Raw genomic sequence first — 20,728 nt, forward strand, 5'->3', positions numbered from 1 at the left:
TTTTTTTTTTTTTTTTTTTTTTGCCAAGAAGGGGGCGGTCTATTGTTTAAAATTGTACCCATATATACAGACTTTGTTTATGCATTACAGTTAATCATTCCTACAGCCCATCTTGATCACCCTTTAGGAAACAGCACAGTGCAAAGTATTTTTGTATAAATCACATGTAAAACATGTAAAGTCAAACCAACAACAACAGTCAAATGTTCACTGGAAAAAGTTGCAGAACAAAAGCACAGACTGACACATGCATGGGCACAAGCTGTTACCACATGCTGCATGTAGGAACCTGGGCAAAGCTACTGTCAAATCCCCAAATTAAGACAAATCTTTCCAAACCTTGAAAGAATCTGCATCATTTTGGTGACAGTCATCAATTCATACATTTCTCTTTGTGCTATTAGGGGGGTTGATCACCCTGTTCAGGTAACGGCGCCATCTATAAGCCTGTGCTAACTTCCACAACCACAGCAGGTAGATGGGAATCCATCCATTACAAATCCCACCTCCAGTCAAGGGAAGCTTTGAAGCCTCACCATTTCCCAGATCAGGTTGTCATTACCAAAGTCTCAGCAAAGGCCTACAGTCCCCACTTGGCAAACAGCAATCTCAGCTCATAGGTGTTGGATATAGGTAGTCTATCTATCATCCCCCAGCACAGGCAGCTATACAAGTCATCCTTTAAAGTACCAAAGAGGGAACAGATTCCCACTAATGTGACAAGAACCAATACAAAGGCCTTCCCATCAGCAGACAGCAAGACTTGCTCATCTTGTGTTAACCACTGTTACTGCCCCATTCCTGCATGCATGAAGAGTGCACTATACATATGATATATGTTCATCTTCAGTTTCTGCTAATCGTTATTCTACACACCCAAAGTAACTGACCTTCTGGTCTAGCACCTTTAAAAAAAAACATGTGGACATTTGAATATATTAGAAACAAGATTCAGAAGTGCTGATAGATATGAAGAAAAGAAAGAGGAGGTACCAGAATCTGACTGACATATCCAGAGGTACAAGACGTGAAAGTCTGCGATATCACCATCTGCAAACATGTACCAGACTTCCATCCTTTATTAGCTAGTGAGGGAGAAGCCATACAATAAAGATGCATTGCTGCCCTATAATGGCTTTCCACAGAGTTATGTACAACTGCAAAGCGACAGACAGAAACTACTGGCAGTGAACAAACTGGTGCTCTATCTGCAATATAAGTAACCTCTGAAATGCAACCATGCACCTATTTGTTTTCCTAAGCCCATGATTTATTTATTCCACATCCACTTTGGACTGCTATCTAAATTACCTCTAGTTACAAACCACCACAGATGTGATTCTTGTTCAGGTAAGTAGGAACAGTATAAGCCACCAAGACTCCCAGCTGAACATGGATTTGGATTACTGAAGCTTGGCAAAGAACATGCAGAAGGAACAGGGATGGGAACTTGTGTCCTAGGGCCATATGAAGGAACATCTGTGTTTGTGCTGCACCACCTCTTCAAAGCACCTCCTGTGCACCTGACTAAAGAGGTTTCCAATCCAAGCAGTACTTTCCCATGTGCCTGAGAAACCACTTTCATGTAGCATCACCAGCAGGTCATCTCAGCAACAGACTTCTGTACTGTCCCATACTACTTCTCTCCCCGCCTACGTGCCCCCTTCTTCAGCCTCTTACATCCAAAAATGTATACTTAAAAAAACATGGTTTCACAGATATTTCTTTTTAGCCTTTCAGAAGTAGGTTTAGCCAAACAGCTCGCAACTTCAGCTCAGTTTTGTTGGTCATACACACTGTCAGAAAGTGGAAAGCATGAGTAATGCAGTACAGCCAGAGCTATGTGGTGCTGCAGAGGACAGTGGGCTCAATAGGATTCACGCAGCCTGAGAGAAACCTTTGGGGAAGTACAAAGCATGAAAGCATTCAAAACATAAAAAAAAAAGTTAAGAAAATTAAACCTCTGCTTCAAAATTAGCATGAGTGGATCTAATCACTTGCTGCCTCATTCCTAACTTTTTTTGTCCATCACAAACTGTGGTCCTGCACCCTCTCTGTGCCAGAACTGGCCTTCCTCCAACCTTGCACTGAGCCACTTCAGCTTGTTAAGTTGGCAAAAAATAAATCACTGCATCAGCTAGGGAGAAGGTATTATGTTCTCAGCCCCATGTAGCTTCCCACCAGACAGCCTGTCTTCTGATCACCACAGATGGCTTCACATCCATCCCTCAGGTCCTGTGAAGAGCTTCCCAAGCTAAACTCCTAGGGCTCTTCTGCTACAATCATTCTCATTTAACTTGAAATAAAATTGTATTTTCTCCTGATTTCTCAGAATAAAAGGATAACAAATTCCCTTTTGAAATCTGGTTACTCAGATTTTACATGGTTGGGTCACTGGACAAACTGCTGTTCTAGAAACATCTTTCCTTAAGCCCCAGTAGAAGCAAGCCAGCAGCCTAGATACTTCAGATGCTGCTTAGATAAGATCTATGTATATTAGGACTCTCAAGTCTTCCCTTGAGAGGGGCTTTATCTCTTTCTCACGTAGTTTATGGAGTAAAGAGGAATGTTTCTAGATAGTAACCTAACCAGAAAAATGTGAGCCTGAAAGCAGGTATTCAAGTTACTGGACTGGGACCATCTGTGAAAAAATGAAATATCCCAGTCCCTTCTTCTTCAGTACCCCGGTAGTGAGAAACAAAATGAGGACAGAAAGCTGCAAAAGCCACCTGCACTGAAACATAAGTATACTTGACAGCAGAACGAAAGCATGAAATCCAGTGTTTGTGCTGGTGGCTCCCTTTTACTGCTTTTTGGGTTTTATAATACAGTTTGGATGCCTTGGGCCTGAGCTGCAGAGGAGTATTCAGCTGTAAAGTTGGTTGTGCTAGCCTTGACCCAGCTTTCTCCAATTTATCTTGATTTGAGTTTAGGCCTCTGCTGAGTACACAAGCAAAATTTGGTTATTCTCCCATTAATACCTGCATGACTTGACTGCAACATTCCTTTAGATATGCCTAACACCTAATCCCATAGAAATGGGAGAGCTATTATAGCATGGATTATTTCAATGGTTTAAGATCATTGTGCAAAGTAATTAAAAACGTAACTGTGCTTCCAATTGTTAAGACACTTCATTACTTCCTTGAAATTCTATGTCACTTTCTTGGGATCAAGTACCAGATATGTTAAGCTTGTGATACTTCCTAAAGCACACAGAGGAAATTCAGTTTCACACCAAAATATACCTACAACAGTTACTCCCCTTAATGACTGAAAATACTTAATTACAGAATACCATGCAACCTTTGTGTTTCTTCCCTCCAATCCACCTTATCAAATGGATTAATTCCTATTTCTCTATTACCCTGTAGAACTTCTGCAGTGTTTTACTCTTAGGAGCAGGCATCCCATATAGAATAAACGGAATGTCTGCAGCCAGATATATTATGGCTGTCAAAGTAATTTGTATAATTGTGACTATTATTTTGAAAGCTAGATATCAACATGGATTGAATTTTATCATTCATTTTCCAATTCTATATATCTAGCCATGCACAAGTACTAACTCCATTCTGGTACAAAGGATACAACAGTGCATCTATAGGAAGTAGCATTAGTCATATCCTGAACTATTTAGTCTAAGGTTTTTGAGGGCCTTAACTAAAAGTATTAGTACCAAGGACAGAGTTCTTCACAGATAAACAGTCATTTTGAAGCACTGAAATGCAGCATTAAGAGCCTGTCAGTGTGACATACATAAAACCCACTTAGCTAACTACTTTAACAGCCCTTCTTTTAAAAGCTGCACTAAAGGTAGATTCTACTTTCAGAGATCTGCAATTTTAAATTTTACAAGGGATTTCACAGTTGATGGAAAAATTGTACTTCTAATTGAAAGCAAGGGTAGGGAAAAAGTAAAGAACCAAGCCAACATGTATTTTGGAGACTCCATTCCCATGAAATCCTTACATGGAAATTGACCTAGCACCAGACTCCAGTAAATAACATTGCACTTGCTCCACTACCCAGCAGCACTTGGATCTGCTCTGAGCCAAGGTAAAAAAGAAGTAATATTTTGTGACAGAAAGAAAATCCCATTACTAGGAAGTCAAAAGTGAAATGTGCCATTGAAGTTTTATGTAATGTGAGACCACAGGATGATTTAGTGAAATATTTGTTAAGATGTCCTAGAAGCTTCTCCATGCAATAGTAATTTCTCTGATTAAAGGCAGTGTTACGTTAAGAGCCGCATTATAGTCTTATTCTGACCCTGGGTAATAACTCTGAAAAGACCACATCAAAAGTTTGCAGTTGTCGAGGAAATGGTTGGTTGCATGGGTTTCATTTTTACACATAACCCCCAGGGTAAGAGCTGCATGTATTTTGGATCAGATCTCTTATTGAAATCCACTATGCTACTGAAGTTTTTCTCTACAGCTATCACTGAAATCATTCATCAAACCCTACAAATTGTCAGAATGGGTGGAAGAAGATCCTACGGCAAAATAGGTTTAAGAGTCTTGTGGGCTGTGTTTCACTATGCATTCAGACAGGCAATCATTAAAACCACAAGGCTAGAAAACACAGATTTCTGTTGTGAAAGAATTTCTATTGTGGAAGTACCTATTGTGAACAAAAAGGTGTATTTCAAGGGAACGGAATATGCCATGTGAGCAACCTTGAAGTAATTTGGAAAATGTGTAGATGTGGAAAGACCTGACTTCCAGACAGACCACGCTGAGTAACGCAATGTGCTCTGTGATATTTCCAGCCCTGTCCACAGGAATCCACAGAAGTCGCATCTCTGTAGTTTCATAACAAACACATGGGATGCAAGACATGTATAATTACTTTTTCTTCTGGCTTTTGCTTTGCTTGTTTACATGGACTCTATATATGAAAAAATGTCTATTATGCGTCTTCCTAGGGACAATTCAGTATGTGCAGTGTTTTGAGGGAGACCCTTACAGGAGGGATGAACACCACTTGGGATAAGGGAGGGACACAGGATACAGTTCATCTCATAGGAATGCTTTGCTTGCAAGAAAGGTGATACATGGACAACTTAAATACTGATCATAAACTACTTCAGAACAAGCCATGAACACTCCAGACAAACAAGCTGGCATGCTTCTTCAGACGTCACCATGAAGATACAGCTCTTTGTATATCAAACTTACGCTTTTGCAGTATGTAGTACTTATTAACGTCAGCCAGTTGACTCCTTCTAAAAGGAGATGAGAAAGCAAAGAAATAGGACAAGATGAAACAGAGACAAGGCAGGCTGGGAGAGACAGGACGGTGTATCATTGTTTTTATGCCATACGTTCACTTACCAAACTCAGCTGGTGGAGCTAAGTGACAATAAAGAAGACGAATGCCTACCCACTCCTCAGCAAAACTCAAATGTCTAAACCTGCCTAGGTTTATTTCCCAATACAGTGAACACATGCTTGATGGAATTATGCTGAAGTGATAAAAAAGTGTGAGAAAGCTACAGGCAGAGCTTTCACTGGCAGTATCAGGCAAACAGTGAATACTGTATAATATTCCAGTAAGGGGTCCTTACTAAGCCTTCTGATGTTAAGACCTCTGAAAAAGTTACATTTATGCAAATTCAATCACCTGTTAACTGTGAAATTAAATCAACAGGTGCAACAAAGCTTAGTGAGAACCTTTTAATAAACTTTAAGGTAATACAGAAAGATTCCCTATTAATGAGTAAAGTTTTGGTAGTAAATAATTTATTTACCTCAAAAATATTGTGTGAACGTTGAATAACCATATTTGTTTCTGTAAGAAAATACAAGCCAATATTACACCTGGTGATCCTGACTAACAGCAGCAGCTCTCCCTAACCAGAGAGATAGCAGAGGTTTCACTGAACATTTTTCTATCCAGAGCTCTTTGCATCGAAGGAAGGTGCTGCCCTCTCAGCCAGTATCAATTTTAACCTTTTCTTCACCTCCCTTACATCCAAAAGACCTTTATTTCATTATACAAATTATTCAAAAAGCAATTAAAGATTACTAGATGTCCTAAACAACTACTACAGCCACCTTCAGAAATTCCAGTTGATTTTGAAAGACACTAATCTTTGAAAGCCTGCATTCTCCAAGAAAAAGACAAAGCGTAAAAGCCATGGCTAAGCTTGCAAGATGAAAGGAGAGCAAGAATAAAAAAACGTTAGCATCTCTGGAACACTATATCCCAGACCTCTTTATTTCCAGTCAAGTTTTTCAATCAATCAGCTACGCTCCCAGAAAAATGTACTGTCTTCCCTTAGACATTAAGCTACAAATGAAAAATGCAGGCATAAAATCATATATACTTCCAGCAAGCACCTTCTGCACTATGCTGATATCTGGGCTGCTGCCCTGCTTATTAACATCTCAATTTCTCAGTGCCGCAGAACAAATGAGGAAGAACAAAGCATAAAGACTTGCTTTTACATCTTGATTTTTGCTCTTCTTTGAGGACGTCGAAGTAAGCAGAGGCTAATTTCTTGGTTCAATATTTTTAGATCATTGCTGTAGGAGAAAAGACCTGGGAGTGGGTAGAAAAAAGGAGAATATATAATTTAAACAAAGAAGTAGGAAAAAAAGGATCTAAAGGTTCCCTGCCAGAAAGACAAAGTGCTAAAATACATTTCAAAGAGTAACAGCACCCCGATTGATATAAGTAACTGAACAATACACAGTAGAGATTTCTAACAGCATCTTCCAGGGAATTACTCATGCCAGCCAAACCTCACTGGCCACCTCAGCTGACAAAGCCTGTGCACTTATCCTCTCATGCCCTGGAAGATTAGGGATAGAGCTGAAGATCATGGTTTCTTCAGAGCCCACTTCAAAGAAGAAAAAAATGGGCATATTTCAGAACAACATGGAGGATCTACACCCCATATTAGCTACACAAAGACTGTAGGCAACATAGTCAACTAACCAAACCGAACAACTAAAATTAGAGGTGTATTCAGATCCTCCAGCAAAATTTCCCAAGGTGATAGTTTTCCAGGATTAGGGGGAAAGGGATGGAAAAAAGAAATCAATTATTTTCCTTTATTCAGTCACCTCCACTAACAGATTTTAAGGTACCAAGTACGATTTCTGAGTGAACAGTGGGATATGAAGGGTTTCCCTGTAGCACATCCAGTCCACTTTAAGTTAGGAAGATTTTTCCTCATGCCTAAGTGAATTAAGAAGCACTGGGAAGACCAGTCTCTCTTTCATGGAAAATCTATAACAGGTTAGACATGTTTGTTGGGAAAAGGAAATAGTTCATCCTGCCTTAGATAGTAAACTGGTCTAGGTGACCCTTTGATAATGCTGTCCCAAACCCTCCTTTCTGCAAGACTTGAGCTTGTAGATGTTTTCAAGGTACAAATTCAGAACACAAAAGAGTCCATTCAGAAGAAATACGATCTCCTGCAAAGCATTTGCCATCTTAGATCTGCAGGTGTCTTATACAAGGCTGGCATGAATATCTTCATTCTGCAAGGTGGTTAACATTACTTGTGCAACTTCACACAAACTGAAGCATGAGAAGAGTCCCAAGTGCCAGGTAGTAAGTTACCTCTCAAACCAAGGTCCACTTGTCATTCCAAATACATCTTAGGTCAGAAATCATGACCTGGGTCAAGGAGATGCTGACAAACTTCTTCAGGTTGAAAGAAAAATTCAACCTGCAACCCCAACCAGCACTGGAACCAATATGTATAAAAACCAGGCACTTTATGATGTGGCTGTCTCTGCAGCAGAAAAAAGAACACTGAAGCCTTGCCAGCTGACTCAGCTCATGGACAAGGACTTGCTGTTCATCAGGTATGGAGTGCAAGCAAAGATTCAGTGGTTAAAGGCTAAACTACTTCCTAATCTAGTCAGGCACTGTCCTCCTCTCCCTACATCAGTATTGATTATGATGGTTCTTTATAGAAGGCTTCCCCAACCCTCATTAAAATAGGGTTCTTTTCTAAATGCTCTTTCTTTGTGTCTTGTTTGTAAATTGACTGATGCTGAATCATTTCCTTCTAAGGAGCTCATGAATAAAATATGAAGATTATAAGTCCATGAGTCTTTGATGTGTTTTCAAGCATTAGGAGCTCAATCAGCCCTGTGCAGTTATCCCTTTGAAGTTTCAATTGGCCATATCTTCCTCAAAAAAGAAAAGCTCCTCTCCTTTTGAAGGATGACTTTCTTAAAGATACACTATTTATTTTGGCTTTATCCTTGATAATTGTTTAAAAGTCAGAGAATAGCACAAGGATCAGAAAAGAAAATAGTAACCATTAAGAAGGGTTACCTTTGAGGTAAGCATAGATTTATGAGCCTACAAAGACCTTTTGACTTATCCCATTTCCATAGGTATTAATATCAGTGTAATTATTCCAACATCAACCTGGAAGAACACAAGGCAGACCTCACCCTAGATTATTCACAGAAATGTGTAGAACAGTCATTCCAGGGAAGGGCTCTACCTGTGAACTTGTGTCAAGTTAATTGACAGAGAAGCAGTGAATAATTTCAGAAAAACACACTAAAGGAAAAAAACCACTAAATTTTGCTCTGTCCCTGCTTACACAGAAATAATTCCCTTCATATTCACTAGTGCTCATAAGGTGTATGTTGCTTCTTAGTTTTGTCAGATTCCAGGAATAAGATGTGATTGTTCAGAGCCTGAGCTGCTCCCACAGCTTAAACACCAACCTCCTTTAAGAAGTGCATTAGTGTTTTGCAGTGACATACATCATAAGGTACTGTGGAACTCAGAGAATACTTTACCCATAGGGCTCCCATGCAGTCATCCTAAGACCAGATACAAAATCAATTTGCTTTAATTATCTTTCTACAGACATTATTGTCTGCCAGTTTTTCTCGAGGAATGTTCTTCTGGAAGATAAAGTTTCCTCAAAAGGAAACATGGTCTTTTATTCTCTCAACTAATAGCTTTTTTTTTCAAACCACATACTAAAGAAGTGATCTGTGCAATTTCTGTAGGTATGGCCTTCTGCAACAATGACATGACTCCAGTATGCCCAACCTAGCATTAGAATAGCCTGTAGTAAGCTGCACTTTATATTCAGCTCAACACAGCCACTAAATTAGTCAATAACAAGACTAATCTGTGTTGGACTCAGTGAGGCTTCATTATGGGCATCTCTGGTAGCCAAATGAGGTATTTTTGTGCCTGCAACATCTGAATACCTGTTGTTTTGCCCACAGGTGGATTCATGGAAGCAGGAAGAGAAAAATCAAACCTGAGCTCCTGCATATCTATAGAACATCATAACTTTGGTTATGGAAATGGCCAGATATTCACATAGAAGCATCTACCCTGACTGAAGCACATACTTCAACTTTCACTCACCCATTTGCAGGAATTTGGAGCCTTACCTTCTAATGACTTTCTTGAAAAAGATGGGTTTGCAAACCTGCAGTGAAGTCAAAATGCTAGAGTCTCCTAACCAGGTACACATACCCCAGTGATCAGGCATCTCACGGAAGGTCAGTCTCTCTCTGCCCCCATCCCACTTTGACTGTATAGTACCTGACTGAAAGAGTCCAGAGGATGACCCCAACGATACTCCCCAGAGCCATTAGGAAAGTGATCTCACACCATCATCTGCCCGGCGTATCTGCACCTGCATCTTCCTACTCAGAGCTGTTCAGACCTAAAGCCGACACTGTACATTAGTGAACTTCACTCCGTGTTCAGCCAAATGGAAATGCAAAATGAAACAAGCCTTTGAGTACACTGAAGAAACCCAGGCTTATTTAATATTACAATATTAAAAATCAGGCTTTTTACTATCTCTGTCAAGACACATTTTTATTGCATCTTAAAAAAGGCCTTCACACCATTTGTAACAAGCTGTGGGTGTGAAAACCACGAGGGAATCATCAGCTCTGCAGTGAACTAATACACTCAAATAAATAGTTTGATTAGAAATGAGGATGCTGTATTCTTGACCTAGTTTTCCTTCCTTACTGGATATGGGTGCCAAATTACATTTTGCAAGTGGTACACAATTACTCTTTTACATGTGACTGAAGTGAGGTTTAGAAATTACTTTTCATGGAAGACGTTCAACAATTCTCATTTTCTGTACTTTTTATCAGTGGTTAAAAATGAATGAAAATTACTTTAACTACATGATATTAGGCAAAGAATAAATAAAAGTAAAGACTGCTGAAAGATTATTTTGATACATTTTAACCATTTAAATAGTCTAGATGTGTTGATAATGTGCATTTTAAAACCATTTCCTCAACTCCTTGGATCAGTTTAAAGGAATACATATGTACAAAAATTCTCTTCAGGCATAAACGCATTTAAAGTGGTTATTACAGCTTTTAAAAATTGCAGTTATTTTACATGCACTTAGCTGAAAATAGTATTCAAAACACTGTCTGACTCCTGTTGCTGTGGCAACACATTGTTCATGGTTTGCCTGTCTGAGGTAAGAAGTCTAAAATGTTGAATTAAATATACTCAAGTCCAGCACTTAGATTTGGCCATCATGTCCCAGTTGAAAGATAGATTATTTTGCTTCTACCTACAGGTGTCCCCTCACTGAGATCCAAATTATTACTTAACACATTCACTGGCAGTAAAAGTCTTTCCAGATGTTAAGAAAAATGATTGTTTAACACTCTGTGAAGCAGCACTACTAACAATAACAAAGAAGAGTTTTGCCTTCACTTGCCACCGCGGGATGGGGTAAAAATCAGAAAGAAGTATTTCTCCTTAGTACTGAAGATATTTTGCTTGTGGAAGGCGCATCAGGAACTTCATTCCCATTTCATCTGTACTGAATGATTCCACTGATCTCTGTTTAGTCCCGAGCAACTGAGATTTTGACACTCCTTCTGCTTTATGGCAGAACACCCCCATGGCAGCTGTGCTGCTCCAGGTGATACTTTCCTTTCTCCCAGGGCAGAGCTGCTGGGCAATGGGGTGCAAAAGGAGCAAGAGGTGTCTCCTTTAAACGATGTCAGAGATGGGGAAGAAGTAGAACACTGCTCAAAGTTCCATCATGTGTCATCTTAAACTCAACTCTAAAACACAGTATTAAGCACAGAATGTACACAGAGTTTCTGAGTAACAAATTAACATGGACTGAGCATCACTGATGCTTCCACTTTCCTTAGTAATTTTTAGTATTTGGCTGTTTGTAATCGATCTGTAAACAATTTCACATGAGAAAAACAATAGCTAAACTTACAATTAATTAATTCACACATTTTCAGGAAATCCTACACTGTGCTGTGGAGCACACACTTCGCATATCAACACTCTTGTGCATAATTCCCTTCTGGGTGGCTGGATAACAAAATTGTATCCAGTTAAGTTACCTGCATCTAAGAGACACTGAGTACAAAAAGTTAAGTTTTGTTTTGCCCTGGACACTGTCCATATGTCCATAAGGAAGCACGTTTATGACCTCTGACTATTGTGTTCTGTTCTTCCAAGAGGAATATTAAGTTTAATACATTTGTATTTTAATTTCAACTGCAGAAATAATCATCTGCCCTGCTTTAGACATAAACAATATCTTCCTAAAATACAAAAATCAAGACCTGCCAGCTAATCAGAAATCACTTATGTGTGTCTAAACAGAAGGGAAATATTCTGCCTATGAGTCACCCATGGCGACTTTGTTTTATCTTTCATTATCTGAAGAATGACTATTAATGCCTAGATACCAGCATAGAAGGCAAATGGGTCTTCTGAGAAAGAATTCCTTCAGTACACACATGAATTCACAAGGCAGAAAGTAACTTTGTTTGGAAGAATGTCAAAGAGACACATCATTAAAGCCAATATGATTCACAACCCAAAGGGATGTAAAAATATCCCTCTCAATTTCACATCCTCTTATTCCTTCAAAAGCATCTAAATATCCCAATGACAGGGGGTAAAAGGAAAGTCCCACTGAGAATAGCAAGGTGATGATCTTCCTCTAGGTCTTGTATGTACATTTAGCAATTGCAACAAAATAAGTTATGATGATCACCACCTGATCCCAAGCCACGCCAGTTTACCCACTGCAGTCATACCCACTGGCCTGAGATCCTGTTACGTGTCTGCACAACAGGCTGCTGGTCCTTTCGTTGTACATTGCTGCCTTTGGCTAATTAGGCAGTAGGACACAAAAAACCCCAAAGAATGACTAATATACCATAAAACCTTGCTTGAAGAAAACCATCCTGAAACATGCAAAAAAACTTCTTTAAAGTAGACGTCAAGAATTCACAGGGGAGAAAAAAAAATACATGGCTAAAATGTTTTAAATATATTGTATGCTACCTAATTTCCTATCCATATTGATCATAACAATAATTTCCTATGACTAGCTGAAACTGAAGAAGATGAAGGTTTTCTTGAGTATGAGATTACTACTAAACCTCTATTATGGAAAGCCCAAAACTTTGAGGGGAAATGTTCTTAAAAACTGGATCAAAATCTCCCAGAAAGTGATCAGTTTAAGTGGACATGCCTGTTGGGTAAAGGGAGTGAGTGGAAACAAATCCAGAGAAGCATAGTAATACTCCAGATAAAAACAAACAAACAAGCAAGCCTCAAGGAGATCCTATTGGGAAATATTTTTAGGTTGAATGCAGTGTGTGAAGAAGAAAAGAGAAGCCTTGGACCTTTGCCATTCCCACCATTTGATTCTTTCTCCTGCTGTTTGATTCTTCCTCTATTCAGGCATAGGTTTTTCATTTTCTGAAAAGAAACAAGACTGAATCACAAAAGTAACTGCTTTCACCATTAGTTTTTTGCTCTCCTTTCTATAACAGCTGATTAAATTTACTCAAGAAAATAAGCACCTGCAACTTCTGTAAAATTTACCTTAAACATTGAGGCCTCTAGCCTGGGGGTATTTTTTCTATTATTATTTTTAAACAATAGATTAGAGCCAATTCTTTTGTGGAAGACCTATTGTATCAGTCTAAATAAATCCCATGTCCATCCTCAAAGCACTGGTACTTTTCTTTGAGTTTAGAAACCTCATTTTTATGCTGCTTTCAAGCTCTCTGCAAACATTACAGCAGAGCCTGCTCCTCCTGGACTTGTTGGCTCTTCTCCAGCTAATCAGCTCAAAACAAGTTATATCCCACCCACCTGCTTCTTCCCCCTCAAACAATCTTCTGGATATACTTTTCAGTGTGGGAGGAAAGGCCCACGGACTGTCTCACTTCACTTGGAGGATCAGAGGTCTGAACTGATTCCATTTATTATGTGGGTAGATGTATGAAGGAAAAAAAGATTCAAACCACCAAACCCTTTGGGGACGGAAGGGAAGGTACCTTGTGACAGTGGCAGCTTTACATCTCAAGGAACCTGACATCACATCTACACCACATTTTACAAAGGGATTTTCAAGACACTCTGATTTCATGGATAATGGGGAACTTCAAAGGCAAAAACTCCTCACCATGCTGTTACAGTGGCAGTACTTAGCATCAGTGACAACAGTAGTTCCACCCTGAGCTGTGGCACAGGGATTTCTCTAACCCCGAGAACTGTAACCATTTTTGCAGTTTGGAAATGTGCAAATAATCTTTCACACCACATACCTCAAGGATTAAGTTCCCTTGGGTCATAAATAGCAACTTCATTTCTTTTCCTCACTTTGCCTCAAAGCAAAGCAATGCCATGTTTACTTCTGTCAGGACAGTATCAGTGGTGTTCTCCCTTCAGTTGCAGTTGCCACTTTGCTTTCCTGCTGGAGAGCCAGCCAGCCTGAAGAGCCTACTGTGTTTGCCAGCATCTAGTCATTCCCCAGTTCTAACAGCACTTCCTGACTTCAGCTCTTGGAGAAACGCAAAAGAATTTTGTGTTCAAAGTCCACACAAATATTTATATTTTGCTTATATTCTTTATTTAATGTGAAATCACTACCAGCTCTTTTTTCTTTTCAAATAATGAAGTCATCCAGAATAGATTTTCTATAAAACTTAGCTCTCATTTCCATGCCTCCTAAAAGCTGTCTTATTTTAAATGGTGTTGTTTACAGCAATCATTGAAAGCTGCATCCTTTTCAGATCCAGTCTTCAGTTCCAGTGTTTTAATATTACTATAGCTCATGTGCCCATGGAGTAATATCACTTTCCTGAAGCAAACATGCTATCAGCTATTTAGCTCTAGCAGTATTTTTGGGTAGTCCAGCTTTTAAGAGTCTGAAAATATCAAACAAGGACTCTGTGTCACTCCTTTAGTACTGCAATAACTGATAATTAAGGTAACACCTTCATAAAAATACAGTTTGGGTCAGATTTAGGGGGTTTATTCTTTTTCCTTCCCTTCTTCCTTCTCTGAGAAATTTTCCAGGTATCACATAGGAACAATATTATTGAAAAGGCATAAGAAATTTCCATTTATGCAATGGGATTTAGAGCAGGAAGTGATTTACTGATTTATAATGATTTACTAATGTGTTCCCTCTTATTCCAGTTTTGACATCAAGGTATCTGATAACCCTGGTGTTAGTACCTACAAAGACTATTTCTTGAAGTCTGTATTTTTGTCATTCTTTTCAGAGATTAAAGAGTGTCTTTCAAGTTGCGTTTAAAGATAGATACAAACATACTGGAGTGTGTTCAGCAAAAGTTTAATGGACTTGATAGGATTAGAGCACCTGAAATATGCTAAGAGCACTGGGATTGCTTAGCACAGAGAAAGGAAACTTTAGAAGAGATGATATGTGTGTGTGCACCTGGTGGAAGCAGGGGGAAAGATGGTAAGTAAGACAGAGCCAGAATCTCCTCAGCAGAACTCAGTGATAATGTATGATGCAATGGACACAAATAGGGAATCCTATTTAAAAATAAGAAAATGCTATTTTATTGTCAGAATGACCAAACACTGGACCAGACTGCCCAAAGAGATTGTGGAGTCTCCAGTACAGAAGATATCCAAAACCCAACTGGGCAAACCTTAGAAGTCCTTTGCAGCCTGAGGTGTTTTACAATTGTGACTTGCTTACAATCATAAACTACCTACTTCAAAATTTTCTCATTATTTTTTTCATAGGAAGTAAATCAACAACTGGACACAAATAAATCACTGTTCTTTATGAAATCAAAGACACTCTCACAGGATAAGAAACAACATTTTATCCACAGAAAGAAGTCTCCAAAACTAATTTCTCACAGCCAAAACCTGAAATGTGTCTATTCTTAGAATACAAAGAGAGAAAAGACAGACTATTCCATGAAAAGCTGTAAAAGAAGTGAGGAAACAAAAAAGTTTTTTATACCATCCCTGGTAGCAAATACCAGGGATAAATCAGTTTATTTGCATGTCTGCACAGCCATAGTTATTTGCCATTCAATTCACTCTAACCCAGCATCTCCCCAGCTTACATTTTACATCTTCCTTCTCATTTCAAATGCAAGAATCCTTTCGGAAAATTGTCTTTACCCACAGAAACCCATAGCACTCAGACCCAAGGGACCCTGTTGCTTATATTGAATGCCAGCAGACTTCACTGGCAACTTTCTCTTTCCTTCAGAGCAGCTTGCTTTTCAGGGAAAGGTAAGGCAGTGTAAGCCTCAATGACAACAGCTTTCCGCATTTCTGCCTATCTTGCTGCTGAGAGATTCAAATATGTATTTAAAAAAGCAGTATGCTCACGGTTGTGGAAAGTACGACTCTATTTCAAGTAAATTAAAAAATACTTGAAATATCATACTTCTTGTTCCAAGCCTTGGAATTGTAACCACAGAAAATACAGCGATTTCAGACATTATGGTGACTCCCTTCTAATCCGCAACTCCCTTAACTCTCACTGCAATTTCAGTTCATTTTGAAGCTGCACAGTGATTCTTATTATCCTAAAAAGAGCATGATCCCCAAAAGAACCAATTTTTCCCTAGCAATTTCTCTCATTCAGCACTTGCACTGCATCAGTATTTTGACTGCTTTGCTCTTACTGCATGCAATACAAAATTACTGAGAAATTTGATGGTCCTCCAGGTTCTATTATTTTCAGATCCCGTCATTTTTACTTTATGCTTCTGGGATTTTTTTATCTTAGATGGTACTGTCCAAGAAATACTCATTTCTAGCTAGATGAGGTTCCGTTTCTTTGCTCTCCACTCACATCTAATACTTCCTTTGTTTCAGTATTTGGTCCCTTCAGGATCAGATTCTTAAAACCAGTTGTGGTTAATTGCTTGATTCCAGGAAAACTGGAAATGCTCATAATGACATCAACTCTTCTGTAAAGCTTACGACAATAATTCCTGTGTTAATTGGTAGAAAACTAGTTGAGCTTTATGAAAGGACTTCCATTTATCTTTTGATTCACACTGGAATTAGGTGATAAAGGCTTCTATCTGCAATCAAATCTTGTTCGCTCTTGCAAACAGCAGACCATGCGTCTTTTCAGTTCACAGATTGACTAATATAATTCCACACTGGCAGGTCTCCCAGATAGCACTGTAAGAAAATGTCAGCTGGTACACTGTAATTCTGCTGAGTTAATCATCAGTTCAAAATGTCACCATCCCATTTCCTTCTTCCTTCACTTAGTTGATTTCCTTCTCATAAAGTTTCAAATGAACTTTAAAAACTACAGGACTGACTCTCCATTGCACCAGAGCTTAAGAAATACTCGGGAAACAAGTAGCCCAGAACTGGAGTAAAATGCACTGAAACTCAATACCGGTATAAAATAACCAGCAAAGGCCTTCAATGCTCTTTAGATTCTCATCCCATCCCCATCACTTTGGTACACAGGGCCACTGGATTGCATCACATGGTCACAAGGGAGGCACTGAGCAGTAAATACTGCCACATCTGCAACACCCCATGCAGAAATGTGTGTTTGCTTGCGTGCACAAAGGCAATCACATGACTTGGCTATGGTGCTGTTGGGGAACAGGCATATTTTGTAATCCTTGTGGCTGTACCTGGCCTCCTTTAGCAAGTCCTGCTCAAAGTGCAAGGACTGGAGCTTCAGATTCAGGTAAGGGAAAGGGGAGTTTTTCAGATATGCTGCACAGATCATTATCACATAAAAAAATCACTGTCATGTATCAGATGAGATTCTATTACAAACCTGGGGGAGCACTGGACATAGTCTTTGACCTCAAAGAGTTTGGAGATGCCTCATTAAGATTGCTCCCTCCCATCTGAACTATCTTCCCAAGCCTTGGGATCAAGCTTGGCAGTTTCTCCTACCCATTACCTCTCCCTGCATTAAGACCATCCGGACAGTGGGAGACATTTTATTTCTTTTTCTTTTATTCCCCTTTACATCATTCCAACAATCTGACAGCAAATCTTCCGGAGGGCTTTCTGGGGTGGAAAATATTAAATACAGGCATGTATATGCAGAATATTTTAAAACATCAAACCCTCAGGAGAAGAAAAAAACAACAGACTGCACCATCACAGCAGGTTACTTGCTTTGGTGTGTAATTGTGCTCTTTTTTAAAAAGCCTATTTGTTTTTTTTTCAGATTAGAGGCACGGAGTGATATTTGCCAACACTTAAACTCTCTTAAAAACACAGAGTGACGGGGGTGAAAAATCTTGTTTTCAGGTGAAACAACATATCACCAGGATAGCTTTCTGCTAACAGCTCTAGTCCTTCCTGTTTTTTAACATTCATGGAAATGGTAGGCATACTACTCATCTTTTAGTCCATCTATGCTTGATTTTCACATACGGATGCACAAAAGTGTAAGGCACTTGTTTCAGCATGCTTATAAGTTAAGGTACCCACACAAGAATAGCTTTGACAGCACTGGGAGTCTTCCCACGTGCTTCAATAAGAGTGGCTAGATCAGGATCAGGTGAAAGATCCATCCTCCCTCCGAAACAGCCAAAATTTTTTTCTGATTTTTGCAGACAACCAAGAAGTTGCTGAATTGCATCTCAGTTCAGAAATGCTGCTAATTTTCTCTTTGTTATTATTATTTTTTTATTTTATAGTCCTTTGATAGGCATCTCCTTCATTAAATTGCCCCTGGAAGCCATGAAAATGTTTATTATCTACAAAAACATGAAAAGCTGCTGCCCTGTTTTCAATTTGACACTTTCTAGCTCTCACTGGTTGACTCCAAGATGTACTTTCTCTTCCAACTTGAAAATGAACAAATAATCCTTATTTACCTCCTGTATCCCGCTCAAGGTTTCACAGATCCCATCACACCCTTCCCCTTATTGCCTGCTATCCTGGCTAATGAGTACCAGCATGGAAGCCTGTCCATACTTTCCTTCTGTATCACTTTTGAGGTGAGGGAACCAGATTGCACAGTAAAAACGTAACTGCACTATGGATTTAAACAGTACGTGATAAACATACAATCACAAAATCATAGAATGGTTTGGGTTGGAAGAGACCTTAAATATCATCTAGTTCTAACCCCCTGCCATTCACAGAAATACTTTCCACTACACCAGGTTGCTCAAAGCCCTGTCCAACCCGGCCTTGAACACTGCCAGGGATAGGGTATCCATAAGTTCCCTGGGCAATGTGTTCCAGTCTCACCACCCTCACAGTAAAGAATTTATACCTAATATCTAATCTAAAGCAACCCTCCTCCAGCTTAAAACCATTCCGACTTGTCCTATCACTACCCACCCTTGTGAAAAGTACCTCTCCAGCTTTCTTGTAGACCCCTTTTAGGTTCTGGAATGGGCTCTAACATCTCCCAGGAGCCTTCTCTTTTCCAGGTTGAAAAATCCCAGCTCCCTCAGTCTGTCCTTGTAGGCGAGGTGCTCCAGCCCTCTGTCTTTGTGACTCTCCTCTGGACCAGCTCCAGCAGGTTCACTTTATTCTCCCTTCTTTCACCTGTTAATTAATTACTAATATTCATGTCCTTTATGGTACTACTAAAAATTAATATTACAATCCCAAAAACACTTCCTGAGGAGTCACAACCAGCCCGGAATCTCTCGCTCTATATGTAAAGTTTGACTTATTTCCCTCTCCCAAGACCCAAATACCTATTTATAAATATTATACTAGTAACAATTTGTAGTAATTCATAGTAACAGAAATCAGCCTAACTATGAATACAGCTATTTTAAAAAATTTGCAGTGGGTTTGAAAAGAAAAATTACGTCACTTTCTTTTAAAGACTAATCCTGCTTCTAAAGGTACAATCACTTTCACTTCTCTAATCTCTAAAGTGTTAGAATTGCCCATATCCTCAAGATATACATCCCCAGAGAAACAATACTAATATAATTTTTGTCAATACATTTTTTATACTCTTTTTTTGTTATTTACAGTAAACATGGTTGAAAATTTGGGTGGAGAGGATATGTCTGATGAAAAGCAGTCTTGCCAAATCATTCTTGCTTTACATTTGCAAGCTGGGATTAAAATACTAATTTAATTGCATTTCATTAAAATGCCTGCTTTCAGAATTTTCTGTGCCCTGACCCATTTCCTGCCCTCCCTCCCTTAATGCAATGACTTGAATGTAAAATGCATGAGCAGTGCGGGAGCTACACAGCTACAGAGCTCTTCCTCGACAGCAAGGCTGGCTGACGCCTTCCAGGTGAACTTACAGCTCTGTGGTTGGGGTTGGCATCTGGCAGATGTGTGCTTGAAGCCCTCAAACTGGAAAGAAAGCTTTCACAGTAGCAGTGTTCAAGGGCCCACTGCATGAAACACGCTTCCTTGGGCAACAGAAAGGTGATGCCTGCAGGATCCTACGCTCAGGCCTAGGAAGCCATCCTGGCACCCTTCAGTGGGGCAGAACAAAGGGGAAGCAAACATCCAATACCCATTCTCAGTGAAATGGTTGTATCCCCAACTACCTCGAGGAGAAAGCACCATCTTGGTGCCTATCCCTAGAGAAATACCCATCTTAGTGCCAATTCTTTAAGCCTTTGTGCCTTTCCAAACCCCTTTCTCACCCCCAGCTTATGCTGCACTTGAACATTATACTAACCACAAAAACAAATTTCCAGAAAGATAGCACTTGTTTAATAAAGAGGTGGGAAAGCCTGTAAGAATGGGCTATCACAATTTTTTTTTCAGCTAAGAGCTGGAGCTGAGGCAGAAGAGATCCCAACACAGAGCTAGAGCTGTGGCCTGGTCCATGGTAGCCAAGAAGACCACATGCAATTAAAGGTTTTACCCTGTGCTTCCAGACAAATACCTGGAAAAATTCCCTGGTGTATGGCTTGGACTACTACTAATCCATCTCCACTTCCTTGGCCATCCCAGCTGGGAGGATGGAGCCATTCAGTCATACTTTCATAAAGGCTAACTAGCCCTGATCTGCAACAGAACAAACCAGCACATGTAGCATGCAGCATCCCTCCTGCCTTACCATATGGTTTCAGAGTCTGGCCATACACCGAAATGTGTGTGCTATTTCATGTCAGTGAGTGCCGTATTCTTTTAGAACAGGAGGAGAGGGGGTAGCACATGGCAATAGGCTGCTGCACACTTTCTAAACAGTCCAAAAAATAGAAGTAAGCACAAAAGGGAAAGAGTCTGAGCTGTTCATGAAAGGAAAAAAAAACCCCAAAGCTAACTCCAAAGAGTTGCAAAAAGATTTCATTATATTGAGTAAATGGGCAATGAAAATGGCAGATGAAGTTAAGGCTGAAGAAATGTAAAGTGATGCACATAAAAAAACCAGCCCTAAATTCCTATTCACAACAATGGAGTCTGAACAAACTATTACCTCTCAGGAAAGTGAATTCAGAATTAAAAGAGAGAGTTCTATTAAAACACTCAATCAGTG

At 39.5% G+C, this 20,728-nt stretch overlaps 1 long non-coding RNA gene across 1 annotated transcript in view; it reads right to left on the reverse strand.

Annotated features, from left to right (window-relative positions):
- LOC126652073 (uncharacterized) overlaps nt 1–20,728 on the reverse strand; it is a 164,604-nt gene that overhangs the window by 88,546 nt on the left and 55,330 nt on the right. The window lies entirely within an intron of this gene.

This window comes from Myiozetetes cayanensis, unplaced genomic scaffold, assembly GCF_022539395.1.
Source record: "Myiozetetes cayanensis isolate MyiCay16 unplaced genomic scaffold, myiCay2020 scf7, whole genome shotgun sequence".
Lineage (NCBI taxonomy): Eukaryota > Metazoa > Chordata > Aves > Passeriformes > Tyrannidae > Myiozetetes > Myiozetetes cayanensis.